Below are 24,926 nucleotides of genomic sequence, written 5' to 3'. Positions count from 1 at the left end.
TAGTGGCATTCCTTGTTCATCACAAAATGCTACTTTTTATCTAAATGCATCTGGCTATCTACTCTAGTGACACTCACTGGTCATCACAAAGTGTTGCTATTTATCCTAGTGGTACTCCCTGTTCATCACAAAGTACTACGTGTGTGACACTCACTATTCATCACAAAGTGTTACTCACATTTGCACTCCCTGTTCATCACAAAGTGCTACTCATATTTCAGTACTCCCTGTTCATCACAAAGTACTCTCTCTTGGTACTCACTGTTCATCACAAAGTGCCTTGATCTATCCTAGTCTTCCTAGAGGACTTGCTTGAGTGTATCCTCTCAGTAGCTTATCCAATCGACAACATATGTTCATCACAGAACTGCCGATTTGTCCTAGAAGATGCAAATTCATACTTTTCAAATGCAAATGCGCTTACATGACATAAACGTGCTCAAAGACTACATAGACGTGCTTGAAAAACATAGACGCACCTTCTTGACACAGACGTGCCTGGGCGACATAGACGTGCCTTCTTGGCACAAACGCGCCTGCGCATCACAGACACGGCCGCATTTGACACAGATGCGGGTTCCAACATAGATGCACCTGGCACAAACACAGACGTGCCTAGCGAACATAGACGCACCTGGCACCAACACAGATGCGCCTGGATGTTTTTGACACTTTTTGGACCTTATTCTAAGCGCATTTATGACCCTATCTAGAATGCATTAATGACAAAATTAAATGCGTCAAAGTACGAGGAGGTTTGGTGGTACTTACCGGCTCTCCTGCCTCTGCTGGCCTCTGAAATCGGTGAACATGGTCGAATCTGTGAGTGAAAGCCATCACTACTGACTACTCCTACTCTATTCTCACTCTGCAATATGCTCTTGTGGATGTGTAGATGAAAATGAGGATGTATTTTCCCCCATGGTCTATCTTATAGCCCACCCTAGCCCTCACCTTCATTTCCTGAGTCAGTCTTCATTATCCTGTGACTCTGTCACTTTATCTAGTCCATCCATTCTAGCCTCTCTTTCTTATCAAGAGATTGTCTGTGATCTTTCTAGACATTTTCATCCAATCTCTCGAGGGGGCATATCATTCCCATCCTAGGGCAACTCTGTATCAATTCATCTTATCTTCTTTGAAACAACGCGACAAGCCGCATTGTCTCAAAGAGGGGCAAAATGTAGACACCTAAAATTGTCATGTCTAATTAAATAAATATTTTATTTATTTAATTACTTTAGCTTAATTCTTCTATTAATTAAATAAATCTTTATTTATTTAATTAATTCATTTATCCTCTTCTAGCCTTATTTCTCATTTAAATAAATACATTTATTTATTTAAATTATCCTTTTCCTAAATTAAATAAATATCTTATTTATTTAATTATCCCACTTCTTCTATTAATTAAATAAATCTTTATTTATTTAATTAATTCATTAGCCTTTTCTACCTATGACACATGCCATTCATCTCTTAATTCATACACTACCTACCCCTTTCATTATTTTATTATTTCTTTTACCTACCCTCTAATCATAGCCGACCTCCTTTTACACCTCTCAATCTTATCCCTCCATTTCATATGGTGTCTTCTATATAAGGAGATGCTTCCTTCATTATCAAACCCTAATCACTCAGGCTAATCATTCACTGGACTACACTACGATCCTACTTACAACCACATTCTGTTCTTTGTTGAGCTCTTGTGCACATAAAATCTGAGAGAAAATATATCAAGCAAGATCAATGGAGATAGGAAGAATGGAGATCAAAACCCTATTGGACATGTGATGGTATAATCTTTGTGATTTCATTTGATTTGCATTGTCTTAGGTAATCTTCATATGTTATGGTGGATCTTTGTTATTGTTAGGCTAGGGTTTTGTGGTTGAATTCATTTAGTCTTTCAATATTGTTATTATTGTTATCCATTTTCACCATATACACATGGCACCCAACTTTTACAATTTGGGACATGATTTAAAATGACCACTCCAATTCCTTCCCTATGCATATTTCCCCTAGAAGATCCATCATAATTTAATTTAAGTTTAGCATGAGGAGGAGGACACCATTTGGCATTTTTCCTTTTAATAAATGAGAAAATATGAGTAGCAACCGAACCATGAGAAGGAGGAGATTTGAGAGCCTTCCAATACTGGTAATCCAACTATCCCATTGAGAGAAGGAATTAAGGTGATCAATATTCTTATAAACGTAGGAAAGGACAACTTTTGAAATTGAAACCTCAATTTTAGTCAACACTTCCTACAACGAAGAAAACTTCTTAAAAATTCTACTATTCCTTTTAACCAAATGTTCTACATAATAATAGAAGGAGCCACCACCCATAGACATGAATAAAAGGAAGAAGGGAATAAGAGAGGCCACACCCTAAACTAAGTGAAGAGATCTGGACAAAGAGTGGAGGACCAACCAAGTTTATCAAAAAGCCAATACCAACATTCGGATGCAAAATGACAATACAAAATAGATGGGAGGAGGATTCCAAACAAGAGCCACATAAAACACAAGGAAAAATAGTCGTAACCCCAAGCCTATCTAATCTCATGCCCGTAAGAGTTCTATCTTGAACCGCAAGCCATGAAAAATCCCTAGCCTTGGGAAGACAAGCAATATACCAAAAGAGCTTGGAAGGCCAAGAATGATCATTTGAGGCAGGCATAAGAGACTTATAGCCTTCTCTAACCGAATATAAACTTGGAGTGTTCTTGGTCCATATCAATTCATCTTCAACATTAAGAAATACCAATGGCCTCTTCTGAAGTTCCTCCATATAAGCATTTTTTAAAGCTTGGTCCACTGGAAGAAAGTTAATTGATTTCCATTGAGCCATCGGATATGGGCCCAAGGTATCAACATAAAAATAATTAGATACATACACACCCCATTCAGATGATAATAAGTTAATAATAGGAGACCAATCCATCATATTTACCAAAGAAAAATTCCCATTCCACACCTCATCCCAAAACCTAGCTTTCCTACCATTATGAATGACCCAAGGGAGATAAGGAAGGATAATAGATCTGCACTTAACCATAAAATTCCAAATGGAAGAACCCTTAGGAAAAGAAGAGGTAGTAAAGATGCTTTCCCTAGTACCCCTTACATAATACTTGGCAAACATAAGGGTGGTCCAAGAACTATTGGGTTCCTTATACAATTTCCAAACCAATTTAGCTCCTAGAGCTAGATTCTAATAGTAAATGTCTCAAAAACTAGAACCACCTAAATCCTTCGGGAGACAGACCTTATCCCAAGTCAGCAGAGGAATTTTTGTTTACTTCCCCTATTAGCATTCCATAAGAAAGATCTTAGAATAGATTATAGCTAAGTGATTGAAGCTTTTGGAGTTTTCAAAATTGACATTAAGTAAATAGGATTTGCATTCAAAATAGATTTGATCAGAAGGATCTTTCCAGATAAAGTAAGCCATTTATGATTCTAGGACAAAATCCTAGAAGATACCGAAGAGATCACTCTATCCCAAAAATTACACTTCTCAGAGCCCAGAAAAAAGGGACACCAAGGTATTTGCAAGGGAAATTCCCAACTTCATAACCCCAAAATCATTGCAACCTCTGTGAAACCAAGGGAGAAGTATTAAGAAAGAAAACTCTAGATTTAGCACTATTAACCTTCTGACTTGAAAAAGAAGAATAGTCATAAAATATTTTTATAATGACCTTAGCTTTTTCCATAGAATCATACCCAAATAACAGAGTAGCATCAACAAAAAGGCAATGAGAAAATGATTTCGGTAAATTTGCAACATGAATTCCCTAACAAAGGCTAGAATATCTAGCTGACTTAATGGCACGACTAAAGGCTTCAGCCAAAATAATGAACTAAAAAGGAGATAAAGGGTCTCCTTTCCTAACCCCTCAAGAAGAAGAAAAAAATCCACAAGGGGAATCGTTTATGAGGACTGAGAACCTAGTGGAAGAAATACAAGCATAAATCCATTTGATCCAAGATTTCCCAAAACCAAACTTGCTAAGAACTAAAGTCAAAGCATTCCAATCAACCCTATCATAAGCTTTCTTCATATCTAATTTAAGGATCATAATAGGATTTTTTTGAGAGAAAATGGAATGAAGGATCTCATGAGCCACAATAGCCCCATCTAAAGTTTTCCTACCAAGAACAAAACCCCCCTATTCAATATAAATAATCCCTGGAATACGCTTAGCAAGTTTAATAGATATAGCTTTCCTGAAGATTATATACAAAGTATTGCATAAAGCTATAGGATGAAAGTCAGAAAAGGATTTGGGGTTGGCCATCTTAGAAATAATGGTGATCAGAGTAGTATTCAATTCCTTAATAATAACTCTATTCCTCTGATATTCTTCTAGAGCTAGCAGAAGATCACTAACCACAAACTCCCAGCATTTTTGATAAAATAGAGCAGTAAACCCATCCGGGCCAAAAGCCTTATCAAGCCCCATGGATAAAACCACCTCACTAATTGTGAAAGGAGCCATGAGAATCTTGTTATCATCATCTAAAATAATAGAAGGAATAGACTCAAACAAATAATTATCCAATGAAACAGGTTCAACCGAGAGTAAAGATTTAAAAAACCCAATAGCCTCAGCTGTAATAGCATCCTCATCTACCAAAAGAGACCCCTTGATATCCTGAATACAAGAGATTCTATTTCTCTATCTCTTAATTTTAGTAGAAGAATGGAAAATTTTAGTATTTCTATCACCTTTAGAGAGCCAGAGGTCCCTAGACTTCTGTCTCCAGTAAATTTCCTCTCTAGCTAAGATTTCCTCAAGCTGAGATCTAAGGGGTTTGAGCTCATCAAAAGATGTGGAATTCATGCCATAACACAAAAAATGCCCATTCAAAAACTCAATTTCCCTCCGTATTCTGCCTTTCTCAACAAAAATGTTCTTAAAATGAGAGAAATTCCATTCTTTAATTTTTTCTTTTTAAAAGTCTAAATTTTTTGTGAGTTGAAACATTCTAGAACCTTCAAAAAAAGGAACAAACAACCACCAATCCCTAAGAAAAGGTAAAAATGTAGGATCCCGAAGCCACATAGGCTCAAATTTGAAAGGGATCTTATGTAAGGCTCTATCTTCAAGGACGGAAAATAAAATTAGAAAATGATCATACCCCATATTAGGCAAAACTAAAGAAAAAAAATCCAAAGCAGATTCTATCCAATTTTTTGAAATAAAAAAATGGTCAAGTCTTTCAGCAATCTAAGAAAAACCTTTTCGCATGTTGGTCCAAGTAAAGGGACCATTCTGAGTCTTACAATCAATCAAACTCATATTCTGAGTAAAAGAAGCAAAGTCCTCAATAATCTTACTGTTAGGCAAACTCCCTCCAGATTTCTCCTCCAAATCCAAAATGGCATTAAAATCACCACCAAATATTACCAAGTTATTCTTCAAGGGAGAAGAAATATGAATCAAATCTTCCCAAAGAGTTCTTTTCTCCAAGATACCCATGGGGCCATATACATTAAAAAGCCAAATATTGGTGTCTGAAGATCTACTTTTAATCAAGGCTAACATCCAATTGCAAGAAGAAGCAACCAAAGACAAATCAAGATTAAAATCATTCAGAGAAAGGAACGCCCCTCCCCCCCAACGCTCCCGAAGAGGGAGAGGCACAAAATTTCCAAATCTTCTAGGTTAAAAAATAGTGATTCAGCAAAGGACAAACTTAACTTAGTTTCTTGCAACATAACAACATCACGCTTTATTAAATCCAATTGGGACTTAATCAAGAGTCTTTTGTTAGGTTCATTTAAGCCCCTAACATTCCAAGAAATGATACTCATTGGCTTCAAGGGGAGACCGAGGCTCCCCTCTTTCCTTGAATAGACTCCTGAGAGGTCTTTCCCTTATTAAATGAATCCTGCAAACTCTTCTTAATAGTAGTGGCCCTAATTAGAGGAGGACTACAAAAAAAAATTCTTTCTCTTCTTGAAAGTATTATCAAGAGATGAGAGTAGACTAAATACTAGCAATAATCTCCTGCTAGATCTTAAAGACTTCGGCTTACGACCCCATTTTGAGGGAGAGGTGAAAGGAGATCATGGGGGTAAAGGAGTCTAAACAATTGTAATCTTATCTTCAATAGCCAAAGGCACCTCAGGGTCAAAAGACATGTTATGATTAATAACCCCCTTCTCATTTAATAATGCATCAAAAGAATTACATGAAGGAGGGACTGCCAAATCTTTGCTTAGAATAGCAGCAATCTCATGTTGAGCCTTAAAAGACTTTGTCTTACGACCCCATTTTGAAGTAGAGGTGAAAGGAGATGGGAGCATAGATTCAGTAATCAGTGGCACCTTAGGGTCAGAAGATATGTTATGATTATTAAATTCCTTCTCATTTAATAATACATCAAAAGGATAACATGAAGGAGGGATTGACAAATCTTTAGATAAAATAGTCAGATCATTATCAATGGAATCAATCACTTTGTCAATAGTGATCGAATCCAAAACAATATTATTCTTATTGACCAAATTTTGCACCTGCATAATTAATTGCTCATTAGGAACAATAGAAAGAATATTTAAACCAAGGTTATCCAAAGGGGTGTCACCAGGATGAGCCTTAAAAGTTCCAACTCCCATATCAAGAACATTACCTTCTCCAAAAGGTAAAGCATTAGAAGTTTCCATAGAAGGCAACTCAACATCAACCCTACCAGCATCCACAATATTTTCCACATGAAGAGGAGAAAAAGGTTTATGATTCAGAGGAGTCACAGAAACATGACCATTATGTATAAGGATGTCTTGCATCTCATGCCAAGAGAGGGATTCAAGATTCACACCTCCCTTAGTCGAGGTCTTATGTTTAGCTAGTTGATACCTAATGGGTTTCTAGAAAAAAAAATGTTCTTGAGGTTTGAAAATAAAGGAGAATCCATAACAACAGATGCTTTCCCAAAATAATTAGAATCCTTAATAATATCTTGATGCCATATACCATTAATAGATTTAATTTTACAAATCCTAGGAAAATTATCATTTGGATTAACCAAAACACAAATTTTAACAAGAAAATTATCATCCTTGTAGACCAAATCAGAAAGGAGAAAAGTGCCAAAAGAATCCCCCACCAATTTTAAAAACATCAGATTCCATAAACTCAAAAGGCAAATTGGGCAATTTAAACCACATTGGGATATTTTTAGGGTTAGTAGAAGAGGGCACATAAAAGGGTTTCCATATTTCAACAAAAATCATTTTCTTCATGAACTAGAAAAAAGAATTTTCTAAATCCCTAGCTCTTGCATCCATAGAATCAAATACAATAATGAAAGAGCTAGCAGAAATCACTTGAAAGTAAAGGATCCCAAGACATTTATTATGAAATTTACGATGCAGTTTCAAAAGATTAATAGTATCACCCCATACCTATATAATAGTTGCAAGTGAATGCAAATCGCGAGCTTTCTTAGCCAAAGGGTTCTCAACTATGTCAATTAATGGGACTGAAAACCATACCTTTTTCCCTTCAATAGTAGGGTTTAAAGGCTTTTCATTCACCAAAGTCTGAAGATCCCACTTTGAATGAAGAGAGCTTGAACTAGGTTGACCCACATGCGAAGAAACCCTAGCACCTGAATCCACACTTACAAATGATGTATTAGCCATATCAAACACAATTGACTTCCTAGGGTTAGAGTTTTGCACCACCTCCTTCCAAGATTTGTTTGTATTCTTACCAATCCTCCCATACCCTAGCTCCCATATATTCGACACAGTGCAACGACTACCATTGTTATTAGGTGGACCTGTATATCGCATGTTTCTCCTCTAGTCACAAAGAAAACCTTGAAAGTACTTGGAAATTGGCCTCAATCTATGTTGTATATGATATAGTCCAAGATTATATTGTTCTGAAACTGCCATATCCACCCATTGTCCATGATCAAAAACCCATTGCGGAGTATGACCAGCCTTCAATCCAAAAGGATCCACAGGTGGAGGCATGTTCACAAAAGAGACATCCCCCAACACTCAAACTACTTACCTTCGGACATGCCGAAAAAATGCAGCATATTTTTTTATTATTATTAAAAAATAAAAAATAAAAAATAATATTTTAAGTTGTTTAGTAAATAAATGTTGAAAATTAAAATTTATTACAAGTAGAGTTATAAGTAGATTTATTTTATTAAAATAAAAATAATTTATACTTTAAGTTTGTTTTATGAATGAAATTTGATAATTAAAATCAATTTATAAATCCAAATTTGTTTTAAATTAGAACTTATTTACTTATCAATATTTTTTAATTTTTTTTTATCGGTAATTGGTTGAAGCCTAAATAGCTTTTGACTGGAGCTATGAACCAATGGGGACATAGTAGGGGGGCCCATCCCCATTACATATCTTTGATTTATTATTATTATTATTATGTTTGATTAGATTGACCCCAAGACCTTCCCCATCCTGTGGAAGGCCAAGAGTCGCAGCTTAGAATTCCACTTCAGATGTCCCTATTGGGAATTGAACTTGGGTCTCCACAGTGAGACCCCAGTGTTTTAACCAATTAAGCTCAACCCCTTGGACACTTATCAATATTTATTTAAAATTTAAAGCAATAATGATTATTTTAAAAAAATTTAAATAAAATATCTTTATAAGGGGATGAGTAATGAATCTAAATGGGCTTAAAACATAATAAAGTATTTTAAAAATAAGAAAATAAAAATAAAAAATAACTAAAGAGATGTTTACTAAATCTAAATTTATTTTGTGGTACCTTTATTAAAGACTTGTAAAATGGATATTTATTTGCAAATAAGACTCTCCTTCCAAATAAATATTTAGTTAAGGAGTTTGTCATCCCTACGAGATGGAAATATGAATCCTTGGATTAAAATAGATTTGCAATCCATGGGACAAAATAATAAAATACACCTAAGGTTCAAATGGTTAGTCAACAAAGTAATTGTTGCCTCATTAAGTGATCTTTCACCTTAAATTAAACCATTGTTTAAATCTTCTTATGAAATAAGTTAGTGAATAATCATGGATCAACATTCTTTGTTTACATTAAAGGAAATTTTTGTACATTATAAGGAGGGTTTAAAATTCAATTTTATTGATTAACGTAAATTGTTTTTTTAATTTAGAATTTAACTATTTTGACTTCTATTTGAGACAAATAATAAAATATGTCCTCAATGAAAGTTTGGAAGTTGTTAACATAGACAAATGCATGAAGAATAAAACTACAAGGGATATTATAGCATATTTTTCTTAAAGACAACTCTTTAAAATTTATTTAAATATATTGTATATTTTAAAGAACAAAGGGTTTATATAATAAGTTATCTCTCAATCTATTAGTAGTTAAAATTTGTATAGTTGTATCTCCTATCTTTAAAGGTACATAATATTAGTAAAAGGAGAAGATACATTTATATTGCAAGGTAATTAATATAGATGAATTTGGAGAAATGATATTGCATTCAGGATGCACCTTGGAAAGAATTTGCTTAAGTTAAAAATACATGAAATTATTCCAAAGTATTGGATTCCCTTTCATCAAGTTTCACTAGTTAACCTCAAATAAATAGACATTCAATACTTTTCAAGCATTTAAGTTCTTTATTTATTAGATATCAAATAGCTTTTTGTATACTTCAAATTAGTACAAGTATTAATAGTTAATGGAATTTACCTCTCAAGTAAATTTGTGTTTAGATTCAGAGTTACCCCTTTTGTGTACTTCAAGAAATATTAATTAATGTTAGTTAAGGGTTCCCTCAATTCAAGAAGTTGAATATATTTGATTTTGCAAAGTTAAATTTTAAGACAGAGTATGCAAGGCATTTGAGAATAATCAATCTACGAATAGTCAAAGACATATAAGACTAGTAAAGGTGAAATTACACTTAAGTTGCAAAGTAATTAGCATAGATGAATTGATTAGCATTTAAATTTGGAGATAAGTTGCGTGGTATAATCTATTATGTAAGAAAATTTCTATTAATTAGGATGCAAAGAAAGTTTATTCAAAACCAAAATTATTTAGCAAATGGAAAAGAAACAAAAGATGAAATCTTTTACATGGGATTATTAACTTGACTTATCTCATGAACCTCAAATCAAGTACTTATCTTTTATTGTAAATATCTAATGAAACTTAGTTTCGAAGATGAAATAAAGATAGAATTTCGTTGTTCTAGATTATTGGATCCTTATCCATATCAAGGAAATGAGTTTTGAAGAAACCTATCCCATGATCACTTGGAGAATTAAATTGGAGTAAATTTTAGAAGCAAACATTAGCTCACTTTTAAGAATCTGAAATTGGAAGAGTTATTATTACAAAAATATCTACTTGGATAAAGTCAATGTTGCTTCAAATGAAAGAAGTAGTTAGTTATAATTTTTCAAATGAATTGGCATTAGTCTAAGAGTAACTAGAAGTAGGTTGATTATAATTGGTTAATTAGAAAGTAATTAGACTCTCTCCTAATCTTATTTTCAAACATTGGTAATCAAGCTTCTTGTTAAATATTTTTCCTTCAATAGGTAAGTATTAAATTCATTTTATTTCAAGCAATTTAGTACCCTCCAAGTATTAGGATTCATATTTAAAGTAAGGTTATCTTTCGTAGAAAATAATTAAAGATAAAATTTATGTTACTTCAAATGGAAGAATTAGTTGAGATTATTATTAAATAGATTTTCTCTTTAAACAATTAGTTGTTAAATTCATTTCCAAAGTTTTGCTATTTAATCATTTAAATTTTCTTTCAAGCAATTTAGTGCATTTCAAGTATTAGGATCCATACTCAAAGTGTAGTGGTTTTGTTCCAAGCACTTGGTATCTTATAAGTATTTTAAAATCATTTTAATAAGCTTCAAACAATTAGTAATTCATGTATTTTAGTTCAAGTTTTAGAATTTTAATTATTATCATAATTTTATTTCAAGAAATATTATTTCCAAAGTGGCTAATTTGTTTATTTCTGTTACCATCAAGCATGTAAAACTTATATCTTAGTTATTTCTTAAGCAAGATTCCATGCATGTAAAAGTATCTTTTCCATAGTTGTTTTAGTGTAATGATTATTTAAGATTTCATGATATTCAGTTAAATTTCTAGTTAGACAACTAAAAAATAGGAATTGAAACCAAAAAACCTTAGCAGCGTTCAATATCTATGGTGCCTCTGGGTCATGCTTATGAGTAATGTTGATGTGTTGAACTATTGCATTAATGTCTAATAAAGTTGCAACAACGATGTCTGTGGCATTGTCCCTCTAAACCACCAGGGAGAAATAAGGGTCATTTGGAAGTTAAAATCCAAGGGGTGGGTAATCTCCCTTGGATCAATAATCTAAAAAGATTAATTTTAAAATAAATTTACATCCAATCAGTAAAACTTTAGAAAACCCCATTAGGGTTTGGATGTGTGTGATGATCTTAGAAATTTATTTTTTATCTTGATGAATTCAATGGATGATAATAGATTAAGGGTGACGTATTTAATAGGAAATAGGACTTTAGTTATCTTAGGCCACAAGCGGTAGGCCACCTTGACCCTTTTTTCTATAGAGCTACCATCATGGGTAGCAACCATAGAGAAACTGTCTGGGACATTGACCCTAGAAAGGGTTGCGTACCCACCATACAGTTTACATTAAACCATAGTTAGAAACCAGAACTAAATACTTTATGCCTGGATCCTGTGCTGAAATGGGTATGTAGGCAGTCTAGGGATGAAGTTGTCCCTTGTACTTAGGCGTTTGGGGATGGGGATTAGGATTTGGTTAAGGGTGAGTTGATTAAGGTTTTTGAAGCTTCTTAAGCCCCTTAATCAAAGGGTATAGATAATGCTAATTGGAAGATAAGGTTAATTCAATGCATGCTCAGAATGAATCTCATATGGAATCACTTGATTACTCGAGGATTTAGGCCAAATTTTGAGGCGAAACTCAAGCTTGTTTATGTAATTATTTTTATACTCCTAAAGATAGTGACCTTAGTGCACTCCTAGTAGGGGAGTGTAGTCTTTAGAGTGTGTCTCTGGATCTAGATGGTCCCGTTGATTCTAAATTCTTTTGCTAGAGAATATCATATTCTTATGAATAGATGCCTACCCCATTTGGGTAGATGCCTATCCTAGATTGGATAGATGAAACCTCATGTCTTGTATGGACAGAAGCCTAACCTATATGGTTAGATGCCTATCCTATTTGGATAGATGTACCTAAGTATGCAATTGAATCAAACACAATTAAGAATAAGTAAGAATAAGAAATCAATATTTTTATATAAAAAAAAAAATTAGTTGAGTTTTTGGATTAAGTGAAGTGGGTTATTACAAAAATATCTTGTGTCTCCTTTTTAAGTTTTGGGTGATTTCTCTCAGGTTGCTCTCTACTTTGGTAATATTACTTCAATCAACTTACTTACTTGGATTTCTTTTTTAATTTTCTTTCTTTTGTTTTTCCTTTTATGGTATCGGAGTAGGTTACTAATCCTTGTTTAATTTGAAGTCGATGAAGGTTGCCATTATTCATTTTGGAGATCATCTTTCTTGGAGGCACTCTTTGAGAGAAGAGAAGAAATTTATTCATTAACGTTTTTCTTGTGCATGTTTTTATTTATATTTTTAATTTTATTTTTTTCAAACTTGCTAACAAGTTTGCATGCAAGATTGATCTATTTAAATTCTATTTTAAAAATTTATTTTCTTTTAGTTTTAGAAGGTTTGCCACCAAAACTTTGTTTCTAACCTCTTTATTTTCTTGCATTCTTTAAATTATATGTTTTGGAAGGCTTGCCACCAAAACCTTTTCACTATCAAGTTACATCTCTGACTTGTTTGCATGTTCTAACATTTTACTTGTAATTGTTTTGATAAAAAGAAATCCATATTGTTACTGTTGGAATCCAAGAACACAGAGAGGGGGGTGAATCAATGTTCTACCAGAATGCAGAAATTTAACCTTATTAACACAACAACTTAGCAACTAGTAAACATAAAAGAATGTAACAATAAGCAATAATGCAACCACAAAGATGAACATGTAGTACCCCTTATCGATTAGAATTTTTAGACTCATGTTTCACTACAGTTGACTTCTCAGTGGATACATTATTGTTATATTTTATTTAGACTTTATGTGATGTTATTACATGCTTTAATTTGATTTGTAATGTATGTTTTCATGCAGTATTTCCTTATTTATGTTAAATGTGATTTTTATGGATTACTACAATGGGTTGACACATTTACTTCATAAGTGCGATGCATTATTTATATGTTTCATGTTTGCAAGTGTATGGGATGCAAGGGGATGATTTTCCTTCACTCACTCCGGTGAGACAAGGAACGTCACGATTCTCCTTCATCGGTGTCCATGCCGTGTATGTTTATATATTTTTCTATATGCATGTGTGGTTTTTTGATGCAAGACATTGCAGGTACAAGTACCGAGTAGGTACGAGGTATCGACTTCACCTGGTTTCGCGGGTCAGAGTGTGCCTTATTTGTCCAAAGGGAGTGGAGGAGATAGTTGTTGGAACCTAAACTGGCTCGTAGTTACACTCATGCGAGTGTTGTGAATCGATCATATTTTCCCATTTGACCAGTATGTGAGTCATAGTGCTTTCCTATTTTTCATTTTGTGAGTCATCGTATGGTCATTTCTCATTTTGTGTGCTTCCAGTTATTTGAATAGATTTAAATTGAGTGAATTGTTTTATTTTGTGTTGGTGTATTTAATTTAATTAATATGCCCTTGAGTTTATTGTTTTAATTAAATAAATGAAGTTGTTAAATTAAATGATTAAATTGCATGTCATATTGTAAAAATGGTTGTATTAAATTATTTGAAAAACAAATAAGTTAAATGCTATGCTATTTGAATTTTAGTGCAAATTTTGAGTTAAATTCTTATTGGGAAAAGAAAATAAATAAAAAGCATTTCCATTGACCTTTTAGTTAGCTTTTAGATTTTTATTTTTGTTTAAAATAATTGTGTCATGAAAAAGGGAAAATTGGATTTTTTACTTTTTAAATATTTTATTCCTATTGGTTGAGGAAACTTTTAACCTAGAAGTTTAGGTTAAAAAATATTTTTCCTATATTACCTGTGAGTTCCTGGGAATTGGAGGTATTTTTTAAAACCAAAACTTGGAAACCATTTGGAAGGAGGAATCTGGATTTTGGAATTGGTGTGTAGGATTAGAGCTCTTCTACAATTTTTCTTCCCCGGTTGCTTTTCAGGTTGCATAGGTTTATCTCTTTTGTTGCAATAAAAATTTAAATATTTTGAGCTTTTTCCTGTGTGTGTGATTGAAAATTGTTAAATCTTATTGGAAATTCTTGTTTGAAAGTTTTGTTTGGAAATAGAGTAGTTTGCTCTTGAATTTAATCAAATTCCAAATCAATGTGTTTTTTGTTGAAGAGATTGTCCAATATCTTGTTGGCTGTGTGCTTTCAAGTTTTTGTAAAATTTAGTTTTGATTATTTTCTCAATTTGAGTAGTAAGGAATATATTTTGTTTTCAGAATGATTGCAAGTTTTTATTTGTCTAAAATTAGGGGGGTTATGCTGGCAAATTTTTGTCAATTTGCCTCTTTGTGTGATTCAAAGATTTTTCATGTGTGTGAAGAAATGAAGAAATGAATCAAATCCCCTCTAATTGCTTAAAATTCTTTTGAATTTTTTCCCAAGATCTTTGGATTTGGGTCTTTTATGCTTTAATTTATAAACAAAAATCCTTATTGAAAATTTCATTGAAAAAAATAAAATAAAATAAAATAAAAATTGTTCACTGTTATTTTTTTACCAGTGATATTTTGCCGAATAGGGAATGGTTTATTTTTAGTAAATTTAATATATATATATATATATATATATATATATATATATATATATATATATATATATATATATATATATATATATATATATATATATATATATATATATATATATATATATATATATATATATATATATATATATATATATATATATATATATATATATATATATATATATATATATATATATATATTAATATTATAACCCCCCATGTGGCAGGGTATACCCCACCACGTGGGATGGTAGCATCTACTACCATAGGGTAGCGGTTGCTACCTTATGGTAGCAGTGCTACCATTTGGTAGTGACTGCTACCATTTGGTAGAAACACTACCAAAGGGTAGTGACTGCTACCGTATGGTAGTAGCGCTACCAAATTTTAGTAGCAATCACTACCAGAGGTAGCAACCACCGCCTTTCTTTAAAACCATAACCCCCCCTCGGTGCTATTAAATTTGTTTGTTGTTTCTTACAACGTGGTTATAAATTATATGTTTTCATTTTCAATATTATTTTATTAATGTTTATATATATATACTTTTCTATCAAGGCATTAGTTTTATGTGATCAATTTAGTAAATTATATTTATTCTGGAAGTAGATCAAATATTTTAATATAATTCATATGTTATATTAATAATATATATTTAATATGAATTTTTATTATTTTATTAGGAGTATTGTATTGGAATATAAAAATTGAATGACATCTATGCAAAGATGTATTAATTAATGTGGGGTGTTTTATTCATTAAAACGATTATGACTGTTGCTTGTTCAAATTGAAAAGAGGTAAATTAATTATTTATGATTATTTCTTGTCCTATTAGTTCAATGATGACTTGAATTTCTCTTAATCATTATGGTGGCATTTTATTAAGTTTTAAACGATGAATTCACAAGTGTGTATGATGTTGTTTATTTAAAAAGATTGTCTGAGTTCATTCTTAGTGAATTTAGCATTTCCTAAAAGGGACTTATTTCGCTGCAAATTATTGTCTATGTTTAGTCATCCTGTTGTGGTGTATATTGTGCCTCTTGATCAAGTGTTGTATTTATGACCTCGTTGTTTTAGCCATATTGTGCTTATTCCTTATGGTTAACCAAGGGTTAGTAAGTCTATGTTTTTGGTCACCTATATTTTGGTAGTGGTGTTATGGTTGTTTGTTTCACCATAGGGTCCTTGTAGAGTGACCATGTTTGTTTAGTGTCCTATGGGAGAGTGGCTTTCGAGTGGGGGCCGAGCCCGAAGTGGTTGGCAGGATAACCCCTCGAAAGTGAGATAATAAGTGATAACCTAATAATTGATTAGGGGGTGGGTAGTTCTTAACATTAATTAAGATATTGTACCTCATGCATGGTTGAGTACTCATATACACTCAAGATGTAGTGGGAAGGCCTGGAATGGAAAACCAACCACCTTGTCTTCACAAAGGGTTGGTAGGGTCTACATGAGACTTAGATGGAACTAGGGGTTCGGGAAAGGCTACCAAGATAACCCAAGATGGGGGTCAGGACCTATGGAGGCCTACCTAGGGTAACCATCATAAGCTATGTGATTACACTCTCTCTTTAGGGTCACTAGTGTGTTGTGATGTTGAGTTCTCCTAGAGTATTGTGGAGTCTCTCTTATACTATCGTCGATGTCTTTCTTATGCTTGCTTGAGGGTCTTCTTCTATCTCCTAGCACAGTGATGTGATTCCATTTTCAGATCACATGGTCAGGTGGTAGTGCCACTTCCCATCTCATGTTTATGTTCATGCCTTCATGCAAGGATTGGCTTCGCATATATTTCCTATGGTTCGTGATTCGTGCATCATCTCATGTTGGAGATTATTATCCTTTTGAGACCTATGTGGTCATTTGTATAAATGGATTTATGTAACCTTGTATTTGGTAAATATGGAAATTTTATACGTATTATTGGAAGCCATCTATTTTATGAACAGTGTAATCTTAAGTTATTGGATGTTATTTTATAAGTTATCCTTATGCTTTGTGCAAATGCTTTATTGAAGAGAAAATTATATTGTAATACTTTCAATCTTTAAATGGTTTAATTTTTTATGTGAATATGGTTTGTTATGTTCAATGAGTAATTGATGGTTAATTGGATTAATCTTAATTATGGAATTTAACCTTTTGTTTAATTTTTCATTGTTAACCCTTTAGGAATTCTTGTGTTAATATTTTTCTTGCATAATTGTGTGCAATATAGTAATTAAAGTACTTAATGTGAATTAAAATTTTAAAAAAAAATCATTTCACCCTTAGTTGCTTAGTTGTGTGGTTATTGCTTTGGGGTTCCTAGTGGGGCATTACATTTGGTATTAGAGTCCACGTTTCAACACCAGGTACTCTTGTTTTATATTAAGCCCATTCAGCTTGACCTTTTGATTAGGTCTTAGTGTTTGTGTTTCCCTTGTTAGTATCCTTGATGTAGATCTAAACCTTTTTCTCTTGTGTAGTGTTAGGTCATGGATAGGAAAGCTAAGGGAGGTGGCCGTGTTGGTGGCTACAATAGAGGTAGAGGTGGGGGACTTGGTCAAGGTTTTGACTGCCATAGTCATTTACCACCATCCACTCATGTGAGTGTGGATTAGGATCATTCTGTTCATCAGGATGAGTAGCATGTAGCAGAGCAGGTTCCCAAAAGGAAAGAGTGGAGGCATATTTTTCAGGAGGTGCTAGGCAGACTAGGCCCCATACTTGAGGCCGAACAACCTATGCATGCTCAAGTGGGGGAGTCGCATCAATAGAATCAGGAGGAGAGGGAGAGAGAGAGATCTCCTAGGAGGAGAGAGATATCAGTGGACCAGGACTTAGTTACCATGGGGCACATGAGAGACTTGATGAGAACTCATCCTCCTTCCTTCGATGGTATGGGTATCGGCCTTGAGGCAAAGACCTGGCTGATTATTTTAGATTGGTGTTTCACCATGCACCCTTATGGTAGCAACACCAAGGTGAGTTGTGCCATCATGCATATCAAGAGTTTTGCATCTATCTAGTGGTTGTTAGAGGAGGAGAGAATCAGTTTGAATATTAGCATTGTGTCATGGGAGATTTTTTTGGAGAGATTCAAGGCATGATTTCTCTCACCTCAGTGGAGACCATCTTGGGTAGATGAGTTCTATGCTTTGTGCCAGTTTGGCATGTCTTTAGATTGGTTTGAGAATAGGTTTTATGAGCTCAAATAGTATGTCGGTGCTGGAAATGATGAGGCGATGCTAGTTCAACACTTCTTGAGGGATCTAAATGACCGCATTAGTGGAGCAGTGAGTGTTTGAGCCTACTTCAGTAGAGATAGTCATGGCGAAAGCCAGGTTGGTAGAGAAGAACCTTGGACATGCTCGTGGAGGTTAGTCTGGAGTGAAGACTGGGAGTGTGCCTTTTAGTGGGTCCAAAGTTAGAAGGAATCAGTCCCAAACTGCTACACCCTATAGGGGTTCTTAGGCACCTGCTAAGGGTGGGTAGCAGAAGCATCAGCAACAGCTGAGTTTTCAGCTGAGGCCGAAATAGTTTCAACGCCAGCAGGGTGGCAACTCTCAACCTAAGAAGAATAGGAACTGGCATAGGAGTAGGCATAATTTCCCAGGGAAGTCCTCTCAGGGTGCATCTTAGGCCCCTAGTAGGGGTAGTTTTTAGCAGTCTAGTGGGTCATCTAGAGGTAGAGAACCTGGTAGGGGAGCTTGCTTCTCCTATGGTCAGTTTGTCCACATAGCTGCCTAGTGCCCTCAACGTTCTCACCAGATGGGTAGTCAGAGGCCAGCAGTGTCAGAGCCAATAGTAGGGGATGCAGGTAGATCCCATAGAGTTTTTGCAGTGGTTGATGACCGCTAGGCTAAGCACCAGGGTATCGTGATTGAGACTGCAGGTGTGTTGGGTGGTATTCCTATCTCTGTACTTTTTGACTCTAGTGCTTCTGATTCTTTCATTTCTTCATCCATTGTGGAGTGGTGTGGGCTCATGTCTACTAAGAAGGTGGATAGGTGGTGAGTAGAGTTGGCTACCAGTTTTTTGTGTGTGCGTAGATACCCTCATTCCTAGTTGTGAGTTGAACCTAGGACCCTTTGTTACATCAGTTGACCTTTGATTCATTCCTTTGGGGTCTTATGGAGTTATGTTGGGGATGGATTGGCTATCATCTCACAATGCTCATGTGGACTATTGTCAGAAGACAATGGAGTGTTTAGATGATCATGGTAGGAAAGTAGGGATCATGGGAGTTCATAGATCCATATCCTTACTTATGATTTCTACTATGCAACTTAAGCAGTGTTTGCATCAAGGGTGTCATGTTTTTGTAGTTGCTCTTGAGGATGTGTATGAGGAAGAGAGTCAAGAAATCACTCTTGATGGTCACCCTATTCTTCAAGAGTATGCTGATGTGTTCTCTATGGATATTCTGGGTATGCCTCTGAAGCAGGACATAGACTTTCGCATTGACTTTTTTCCTAGTGCGGAACCTATTTCAAGAGCTCCATATCAGATGACTACTCAGGAGTTGAGTGAGTTGAAGTTGTAGATGGAGCAATCGATGGACAAGGGGTTCATTCATCCTAGTGTTTCTCCTTGGGGTGCACCTATTATCTTTGTTAAGAAGAAGGATGGTTCTCTTTGGTTATGCATTGATTACCAACAGTCGAATAAGGTAACCATCAGGAATCAATATCCATTGCCTTGTATAGATGATCTTTTTGACCAGGTAAAGGAAGCCAAGGTGTTCTCTAAGATTGATCTGAAATCTAGGTATCATCAGTTGCGTATTCATGATGCAGACATTCATAGAATGACATTTCATACTCATTATGATCACTATGAGTTCACAGTGGTGCCATTCGGGTTGATGAACGTGCCATCAATTTTAATGAGCCTCATCAATGGGGTTTTCCACACCTACCTTGACCATTTTGTCCTTGTCTTCTTAGATGACATTTTTATTTATTCTAGATCTATGGAAGAGCATGGGGGCCACTTGCGAAAGGTATCGCAATGCTTGAGGGGGAATCAACTTTATGCCAACTTGGCAAAGTGTGATTTCTTCCAGTCAGAGGTGAACTATCTTGGTCATTTAGTTTTGAGAGAAGGTGTATTTGTGGATCCTTCTAAGATCCAAGCCAGTGTAGATTGGCCAGCACTGACCAATGTTTCTGAGGTTTGAAGTTTTATGAGTTTGGTCGGATATCACCATCACTTTGTTCAGAGTTTTTCCTAGATAGGTCAGCCGATCACTTCTCTTCACAGGAAAGGGAAGAAGTTTGTTTGGTCAGAGCAGTGTGAGTCATCTTTTTGTAGCTTGAAGGAACTCCTTGTTAGTGCTCTAATTTTGGCAGTTCCTAATCCATCCAGAGATTTTATGGTATGTACAAATGCCTCTTTAGAAGGTATAGGAGAAGTTCTTATGCAAGATGGTTGTGTGGTTTCCTATGAGTCTCACAAAATCAAGGATCATGAGCTGAAATATCCAATTCATGACTTGGATTTGGCAACTATAGTGCATGCATTGGTTAGATGGCATCATTTTCTATTGGGGCGTCGGTTTGAGCTACATAGTGATCACTGTAGTTTGTAGTATATTTTCATGTAGTTGAACTTGAATGCTTGATAACGAAGATGGATGGAATTCCTTGGTGAGTATGATTTTGAGGTTCGGTATATTCAGTGGAAAGAGAATGTAGTGGCTGATGCTTTGAGTCATAGGCAACATGAGGTTGCAGCATTGTCCCTTGGAGTGGACTTGAGAGAGAATTCTTGGGATTCTTCCTCAGGATAAAAGGTATTAGCCACGACAGAGTCCAGAAGACCATTAGAGGGTAGATATTCTAGATATAACCTTGAGGCAAATGGTCTTCTTCAACATCTTGGATGGATCTATGTACCTCCTTTGGAGGGTCTTCGCGTTTTGATCATGACTAAGGCCCATCGTGCACCTTATTAGGCACACCCTGGTGTTAAGAATATGCATGCATATTTTAGGTAGATATATCATTGGGCTGGTATAAAATGTGACATTGTTGATTTTGTGTCAAAGTGTTTAGAATGTCAGCAGGTGAAGACAGAGCATCAGCACCCTGCAGGGCTTTTACATCCTAATTTGGTATCGGATTGGAAATAGGATATCATTTCCATGGATTTCATAGTGGGGTTGTCTATTTATTTGTGTAATCATGATGCCATCATGGTAATTGTTGATAGATTGACCAAAGTTTCTCTTTTTGTTCCTATTCAATCTTCTTATATAGCAACAGTGGTGGCATGAGTTTTCTTGGAATATGCGGTGAGGTTGCATGGGATTCCTAGGCGGATAATTTATGATAGAGATCATGTCTTTACTTCAATATTGTGGACCTCACTTCAGTATTCTTTTGAGACCCAGTTGAACTTCAGTTCATCTTATCACCCAGAGACCAACGGTCAGACTGAGTGTGTGAATCAGGTCTTGGAGGACATGCTTCACATGTTTGTTATGGACCGGTAGTCACGCTGGGAGGAATATCTTTTCCTTGTGGAGTTTTCTTATAACAATAGATATCATAGCTCTATAAGCACGTCTCCCTTCCAGGAATTGTATGGTCATCCTTGTCGTACTCATTTGAGTTGGGATCGGTTAGAGGATAGGGTGCATTTAGCATTGGATATGCTTCGAGAGATGGAGCAATAGGTTGAGAATATTCATGGGCATTTGGTAGCTACTCAGGATAGGAAGAAGAAGTATGTTGATGCTCATAGAGTGGATCGTCAGTTTTCAGTTGGGAAACATGTGTTCTTGAGAGTTCATCCAGAAGAGTTTGATCCATTATGGAAAGGGTTCTAAGTTGGCGCCTCATTTTGTTGGCCCTTTTGAGTTCCTTGAGAGGATAGGACATATTACCTACCATCTTGCCTTGCCACTGAGCCTATCCCATATCCACGATGTATTTCATGTTTATGTTCTTCAGCCTTATCATCCTGATGTAACTCATGTTCTTGATTGGGATGCTTTGCAAGTCGAGGATGGGCAACTTTCCATGGAGCCCGTGCACATTCTTCAAGATTAGGATTTGACCCTCAGAGGTCATACCATCAACCAGGTAAGGGTCCTATGGTACCGAAATGATGAGTTCTCGGGGACATGGGAGGATGTAGCAAAGATGAGAGAGCTTTATTCTTATCTATTTTAGGCTTCCAAGAGTAAGCCTAGTTTTGGAGGAGAGAATGTAGTACCCCTTCTAGATAAGAAATTTAGACTCATGTTTGACTTCATTTGACTGCTCAGTGGATACATTATTGTTATATTTTATTGAGACTTTATGTGATATTATTACATGCTTTAATTTAATTTGTAATGTATGCTTTCATGCAGTATTTCCTTATTTATGTTAAATCTGATTTTTTATGGATTACTAACATGGAATGATACATTTACTTCATATGTGCAATGCGTTATTTACATGTTTCGTGTTTGCAAGTGAATGCAATATGAGGGGATGCTTTTTCTTCACTCACTCTAGTGAGACAAGGAATTTCATGATTCTCCTTCATCAGTGTATGTGTCGTGTCTGTCTATAAATTTGTCTATATGCACATGTGGTTCTTTGATGCAAGACATTGCAGGTACAAGTACCGGGTAGGTACGGGGTATCGACCCCACCTGGTTTCATAGGTATGAGCATGCCTAATTTGTCTGATGGGAGTGGAGGAGATAGTTGTTGGACCCTAAATTGACCCACAGTTACACTCATGTGAGTGTTGTCAGTCGGTCATCTTTTCTCGTTTAACCGATATGCAAGTCATAGTGCTTTGGTATTTTCGCTTTGTGAGTCATCGTATGGTCATTTTTCACTTTGCGTGCTTCCAGTTATTTGAATAGATTTAAATTGAGTGAATTGTGTTATTTTGCATTGGCGTATTTAATTTAATTAATATATCCTTGAGTTTATTATTTTAATTAAATAAATGGAGTTGTTAAATTAAATGGTTAAATTGCATGTTATATTGTGAAAATAGTTGTATTAAATTATTTGAAAAAGAAATAAGTTAAATGCTATGATATTTGAATGTTAGTGCAAATGTTGAGTTAAATTCTTATGGGGAAAAGAAAATAAATAAAAAGCATTTCCATTGACCTTTTAGTTAGCTTTTAGATTTTGATTTTTGTTTACAAGAATTGTGTCATGAAAAAGGGAAACTTAGATTTTTTACTTTTTTAAATATTTTATTCCTATTGGTTGAGGAAACTTTTAACCTAAAAGTTTAGGTTAAAAAATATTTTTCCTATATTACCTATGAGTTCATGGGAAGTGGAGGAGGTATTTTTGAAAACTGGAACTTGGAAATCATTTGGAAGGAGGAATCTAGATTTTGGAATTGGTGTGCAGGATTGAAGCTCTTCTACAAGTTTTCTTCCTAGATTGCTTTTTAGGTTGGGTAGATTTATCTCTTTTGTTGCAATAAAAATTTAAATATTTTGAGCTTTTTCCTGTGTGTGTAATTGAAAATTGTTAAATCTTATTGGAAATTCTTGTTTGAAAGTTTGGTTTGGAAATAGAGTAGTTTTCTCTTGAATTTAATCAAATTCCAAATCAATGTGTTTTTTGTTGAAGAGATTGTCCAATATCTTGTTGGTTGTGTGCTTTCAAGTTTTTGTAAAATTTAGTTTTGATTATTTTCTCAATTTGAGTAGTAAAGAATAGATTTTGTTTTTGGAATGATTACAAGTTTTTATTTGTCTAAAATTAGGGGGGTTATGCTGGCAAAATTTTGTCAATTTGCCTCTTTGTGTGATTCAAAGATTTTTCCTGTGTGAAGAAATGAAGAAATGAATCAAATCCCCTCTAACTACTTACAATTCTTTTGAATGTTTCTCCAAGATCTTTGGATTTGGGTCTTTTATGCTTTAATTTATAAACATAAATCCTTATTGAAAATTTCATTGAAAAAAAATATATATATTTGTTCACTGTTATTTTTTTACCAGTGATATTTTGTAGAAAAGGGAATGGTTTATTTTTAGTAAATTTAAAAAAAATATATTATAACCCCCCATGTGGCAGGGTATACCCCACCACGTGGGATGGTAGCATCTTCTACCATAGGGTAGCAGCGCTACTGCTTGGTAGCGATTGCTACCATATGGTAGCAGTGCTACCATTTGGTAGCAGCGCTGCTACAAAATTGTAGCATTGCTACCATATGGTAGTAGTGCTACCAAAGGTAGCAACCATCGCCTTTCTTTAAAACCATAACCCCCCACCCCCTCAGTGTTGTTAAATTTGTTCATTGTTTTCTAACAACATGGTTATAAATTTTATGTTTTCGCTTTCAATATTATTTTATTAATGTTTATATATATTTCTATCAAGGCATTAGTTTTATGTGATCAATTTAGTAAATTAGATTTATTCTAGAAGTAGATTAAATATTTTAATATAATTCATATGTTATATTTTTATATATATTTAATATGAATTTTTATTATTTTATTAGGAGTATTGTATTGGAATATAAAAATTGAATGAAATCTATGGAAAGATGTATGAATTAATGTGGGGTGTTTTATTCATTAAAATGGTTATGCCTGTTGCTTGTTCAAATTAAAAAGAGGTAAATTAATTATTTATGATTAGTTAGATTTCTAGTCCAATTAGTTCAATGATGACTTGAATTTCTCTTACTCATTATGGTGGCATTTTATTAAGTTTTAAATGATGAATTTGCAAGTGTGTATGATGTTGTTTATTTAAAAATATTGTCTAAGTTCGGTCTTAGTGAATTTAGAATTTCTTGCAAGGGGCTTATTTTGCTGCAAATTCTTGTCTACGTTCAGTCGTCCTGTTATGGTGTATATTGTACCTTTTGATTAGGTGTTGTATTTATGACCTCGTTGTTTTAACCATATTGTACTTATTGCTTATGGTTAACCAAGCGTTAGTAAGTCTATTTTTTGGTCACCTGTATTTTGGTAGTGGTATTATGGTTGTCTATTTCACCATAGGGTCCTCGTAGAGTGACCATGTTTGTTTAGTGTCCTATGGGAGAGTGGCTTTTGAGTGGGGGTCGTGCCC

This window comes from Cryptomeria japonica, chromosome 10 (genome assembly GCF_030272615.1).
Source record: "Cryptomeria japonica chromosome 10, Sugi_1.0, whole genome shotgun sequence".
NCBI classification, from domain to species: domain Eukaryota; kingdom Viridiplantae; phylum Streptophyta; class Pinopsida; order Cupressales; family Cupressaceae; genus Cryptomeria; species Cryptomeria japonica.
Note: the sequence above shows the minus strand (reverse complement) of the source record.